The sequence below is a fragment of the Thermothielavioides terrestris genome, chromosome 6, assembly GCF_000226115.1.
Source record: "Thermothielavioides terrestris NRRL 8126 chromosome 6, complete sequence".
Classification (NCBI taxonomy): domain Eukaryota; kingdom Fungi; phylum Ascomycota; class Sordariomycetes; order Sordariales; family Chaetomiaceae; genus Thermothielavioides; species Thermothielavioides terrestris.
In genome coordinates this window covers 621,025-627,024 of record NC_016462.1, presented here as the reverse complement: position 1 = coordinate 627,024, position 6,000 = coordinate 621,025, and positions in this window count along the sequence as shown.

Here is a 6,000-nt window from a genome sequence, read left to right as displayed (position 1 = left end):
CGAATTATATCCTCCGTTTTATAGCCTATTTCTTATACTTGGTAAACCCCCTCTCTAATATATAGTAGTACACTAGTATATCCTATCTAAACGTAAGAAGGTTAGTATTATCTATATACTCGACCGTTAGAAGCCTAGTATACGCCTTAAGGGCGTAGAATAGAGGGGTAATAAAGAGGATAAATAGTGTTAGCAATAGTAGCGAGCCCTATAGCGTACCTTACTATAGAGTCGTAGGCTTGGCTATAATCCTATTAAACTATAGACGCGCTATACAATCTTCGAAGTAGCTCTTTAGGAGTATAATCAGCTTCCTCTCGAAGCCTAGTTCCTAGAGTATATATAGTAGCTAGACCTAGTCGACCTAGTTGAAAGCGCCTTTTAGGTCCAATTGCAATAGCGAAGCGTAGACGCTATATACCTATACCGTCTTTACTATATTAGTCACTACCTAGATTACTACCTCTATAGACCTATATTACTAGAAGCCTATCTATATCTCTAGGAGCAGCTTATACACCTTAGCTATATATATTACTCAGTTCGTAATAGCTACTTCAATAATCTTGCCTACTGTACTAAGTAGCGATATTAGGCGGTATACCCCTATCTCCATTAACTGTTCTAGAGACTTCCCTAGCTTCCTAAGGACGACTACCTATATAGCGTAGAATCTATATAAGAAGTGCTCTAGCTTAAAGCAGATATATATAATCATTATAAACACCTCTAATAGCTTGCCCTCCTTATTATAGGCCTTAAAGAACTTGTTGGTAAAGAGGTCTTTGCTAAACGCTTTGTTTGATCCTATATAGCTTATAATCTCTATAATCTTAGCTCTATAGACCTCTTAGTCGATAGGTATAGTATTATAAAAAGACCTTTTAGGCTAGTCTCGGTTAAAGATACTATTGTACTACGCCTATAGTATAGGAAAGAAGCGCCTTGCTAATGCCTTAGCTTTCTAAATATACGTTATAGCGCTCTAGGGCTCGCTAGGTCCTAGCTAGAGCGCTAGTAGCACTAGAGGCTTAGAACGTTAGTAGCTTCGAAGCTATACCTACCTCTTAATATCCTATATTAGCTTCTACTCCTTCGACGCCTTAGCGAACAAGTAGCGTTAGTATAGCGTCTATAACTAGTAGGTATAGCGTTCAAAACGCTATACCGCCTCGTAGTAATACGCTTAGGAGCTCGCTATATAGCTTGACCACTAAGCGCGTTTAGCCCTCCTCGCTTCTTATATTGCCTCGTCGACTTCAAGATTCTACTATAGCGTATAGAACCCCTAGTTGAGCTTATAGCGTAGAGCCGCTATATCTACAATACTAGTTAGCTTATATATAAGAATATCTATTATATCTTTAAATTCCTCTACTATATTAATCTCCTTTAGTAGGGTTAGAAACTAGGCCTTAGCTTTATACCTTTTACAGTCTAGTAGCACCTAGCTATAGCCCTATAATATAGTGGCTCTACTACTACTCCCCCTTAGTAGTACTTTAGCTACCTAGGGTATATAGTCTAAGCCTATTAAGTTAAGAGGTCCTAGCTACTAGGTACCACTATCCTATATTGCCTAGATATAGTCGATTATACTATCTCTATTGCCTTACTATACTTAGGTAGGTATACTATATAATATACGAAGCTCAAGCTCCTATTCTACTATAATCTAGAGCAGTGTACTCGCTAATCGAGAGGTCTTATTGTACTTGTCCTATATTAGGTAATAGGCATTGAAGTCGCCTACAAATATATTACGCCTTCTTAGCTTCTACTCTACTAGGGTATAAAGCGGCGACTACTACCCTAGCTCCTAGTTAGACGAATAAATGGACTACACTGTAAAGAGGTCCAATCTTTCTTTTTTAAACGTTATAGCCGCCTAATCTTCCCTTACCTTAGCCAACTATATTATATAGTTGAAGCGCTTACTTATATATAGCGCTACCCTACTAACGCTATACACTATCTTATACTAGCCACCTTGCCTATAGGGTAGGGCTAGGGAGGTCGTATCTAGGCGAATCAATAGCTTCTAAATCGCTACTAGGTCGAACTCTTCCCTACCTTTTAGCGTTTAGTTAAAGCGGTTTCTACTACTATCGATATTCTAGTAGAGCACTCTTAGCGTTATAGCTATATATTCGATATAGGATAGAGGCTTTTAGTTATCACTATATTAGGTTATAAAGTCGGCTCTATATTTACACTATATAGGGGTGCTATATAAGTAGCGCTCCTATTCTATGCCCTAGCTCCTTAAAAGGTTTATAAGAGTACCCTAAATTAGAATAGGTCTATACCGTTGAAGTACCTTGCCCTCTAGATATCGGTAGGCTAGCCTACCTTAGTAGGGCGTTTCCTTAAACGCTATTCTCCCGACTTGTCCTCCTAGCTCCTATGCTACGTACTCGCCCCCGTTGCTACTACTACTTAAGACTAGGGTATATAGAAGGTAAGTAGATAGTCGTTGAACTACTCCCTTATATACTAGCGCTACTCCTTCGCTATCTTATAGCTTACGTTAAAGGCTATATAGGCGCCTCTACAGTTGATATACTTTAGCCTATTCCTAGCTAAGTCGGTCTTTACTAGGCATTTTGCCTCTCGCTCCTTCGTTATATCACTATTGCTATATATTATATAGGCGTAGATTAGGCAATGTACCTCTTCCTCTTTATAGAATGTCGCTTTATATCCCTACTTCCTATACTTAAAGTATAGGATTATATACACTACGTCTTCGAAGCGTTTATAAAGGTAGACCGTATAATCGAATAGAACCCCTTAGTCGATAAGCCTCGCTACTTCCTCGACTATATATAGCTCGACTAGTATATATATCGTTTATAGCCCCTAACCGTCCTCAACATTGCCCTATAGCGCCTACGGCCTTATATATACGATCTAAACCTTATTCTCCTTCGCTAGGTCCATCGCTAGGCAGTTGGCGTTACCTCTATACCTTGTTAAAGTAGCTAGCCGAACACCCTTTTTAAGCACTATAAAGATATAGCGTTTAAGTATCGTAGTCGCTCTAAACACAACTATAACCTATACTTTATTGTTGTTACACGCCGATGGTCCTCGGTGACCATCTAGCGGTAAACGTGTGAGGGTGAGAAAGATCAATGCCTCTCAGCCTCGTCAGCTGATGAGGCGGCACTCCTGAACACTAGTATGTGTCACAAAAGTATGTTGATGCAGTCTGTCTTCCTACGAAGGGGTTCCGGGTGAGGTTCCCCTTTTTAAGGGAACGCTCGTCACCCCTGACCGCGGTGCGGTCATGGGTGCCCTTGCCACAGTTGCGTGTGACAATTGTCCTTATTAGCAAACTACGCCTAGTAGTCCTCCTCGAAGGTAACTACTATATTCCTACTCTTTAGCAGCTTCTATACTACGATTGTGCCACTTCTACCACCCCCTATCGTCGCTCCTATCGTCGCTATAGCTATATTAACCGCCTAGACTATATTACCTATACTCCTATTGACGATATCCGTAGATACTTGCCTAAGGTCTACTACAAGCTTATAGAACAATTTCTTCGATATATATTAAACGCGGCTTTCAAGTAGCTAGGACGTCGCCGTCGTAGCTACGCCCTGCCCTACTACCTATACCTAGGTCCTCGCTTATACGCCCCTAACGCTCGTCTACGTCCCGACCTTGTTTTTAATTTGTATAACCTCCTCTTTAATGTGGTCGACGCTCCTACGTAGCTTGTACACGTCGTAAGGGCAGCTTAGCTCGTCTCGGAACACCTCGCGATAGTATATACGTGTAGCTGCCTATATACGTAGCTATATCTCTAGCGACACTAGGGCGCGAAATTCCTATAGAAGCCTCGATCGCTTGTCGCTAGCGCCCTCGGTACGTAGAAAGATCTACTAGCGTTGTAGCGCCTAGGTTAGCTATAAACACGTTAAACGGTCTTTATAGCTTAAACCTATATAACTACTTGTATAGCAACGAACAGATAGGAGCTAAATAAACGCTATTAAGGTTCTATTATAATAGAGGGATAACGTCGACCTAGTTGCCAGTTAGGAACTCAAAGGTATAGAAATGTAGGGCGATTTCTATAGTTTAATTCTTACATTTAGCTAGACTATCTACCTATAGATAGTATATAGTCGTTATCAGTAGCTTAGTGCCCTAATACTCCTATATACTAGTCTAGAGGTCTAATATAAACTTATAGTCGCGGTTAAAGATAATAGCTAACAGTATACCCTAGTCCAATAGGAGCAACTAACATATAAAAACGTAGCCCTAATCCTTTACTAAGTATTTACCGTTGCCTAGTAATAGGAGGATCCGTTTACTGCTTTTACAGAATATAGTCATTATCGCGTCGAAGGTGTTATAGCCGTCTAGCTACTAGGGTAAGCCCTTCGATAGTACGCTTAGGAGGCTTACAATAAAATTGATAGCGATAACTCGTATTAGCAGTATATCGCTTAATCGAATTAGCTAGTATTCGCTAATTAGCTTCTATCGATCTATAGCATTAAGGCGGTATAATAGGCAATGCGCAACGTACTTCTTAACTTTACGAGTTTTATTGACTATAGAAATGCTATATAAGTCGTAGAGTATACGTTCTACTCCAAAGTAGTACTTAGCGTTATATACTAGGCTAAGAACTTCCTTGATTATACTAAATAGTATATAGAGAAGGCGTACGCTATATAGCTAGATGTTGTAAATTAGGCTATCGATTATCGTAAAAGGTAGCCTAAGGTATAAGAAAATACCGCTACCCTTAGCGATAGTAGCGTCGCTATAGGTAAGATCCTTAATAATAGCCTTATATTTAGAATCTTCCTTATATATAGCGATAAACTTCTACTAGAGCGACTCCTCTATACGCGTTTCGGCGAAGGTAAACATTACGTTGTCGAGTACCACGTAGCCTTCTAAGCGTTTAATAGGATCTTATATCGCTTTTAGCTAGCTTAGGGCGTCCAATACGAAGTTTAGGTAGCTAGGTAGGTAATATAGCTATAGGTCGTATTTAGAAAGGTAAACAGAAGTAGTAATAAGCTGTCGATTAGCTCGATCTATAGACGAGGTATCGAGCTAGGTTTATACAACAATGCCATATATAGCGGTATAATCTATAAGCACATTGACCAGAAGCCTAGCTAAGTATATTATAGTATAGAGCTTTTTAACAGCCTAGACTAGATAGGCGACCTCCTGTTCTAAAGGTCTATACTATATCTCGGCCTTCGTTAAGCATTGGCTAAGGAATATAACTAGAAGTACCTAGTTCGAAGGAATTAGAGTACTAGACTCCTATTTGTAGCTATTATGTAAGTGGAATACTATTACGCCAAATCTACGTTCTAAATAGCCGTCAATCTATATAAAGAGCTGCTTATTAGGATCGAAGTAGTATAAAATAGTTAGATCTTCCTTATATATCGCTATCTAGATTGCTTTAAAGGAAAGCTTCTTAACTAGCGTAGGTTCGAAGGTCGTTTTTATATAATAAGTAGTCCTCTTAGAGGGGTTACTAGTCTCAATATAGCCGTCCTTATAGCCTTTCCTCAATAGTATAGTCTTATAAACCTATAGAGGCTCTACCAACTGAGTATAGTATAGGATCAGGTACTGTAGAAAACCTATAGCGCCGATATACTACTCGAGAGCCTTAAGAGTATATAGGAAGGCGAGCTGTTTAAAGGCTTTAACGTACTACGTAATAGTTGTAAAGCCTAGACTATCAATATAAAATCTAAGCAACTCTATGCTTAGATAACCTATATACAATTTAGCTAGTGAGAGGGCGATATTCTTATTGGCGAAGAGGCTGAATATCATATCTAGGTAGCGTATATAGTCCTCGGCATTGTCTAAGTAGATTACAATGTCGTCGATAAAGGCTTACGTATATAACAAATATAGCCTTAAGAGCTAGTCTATAATACACTAAACGTTCGCTAGCGAGTTGCAGTAGCCTATTAGGTATACCGTAGGCTACTT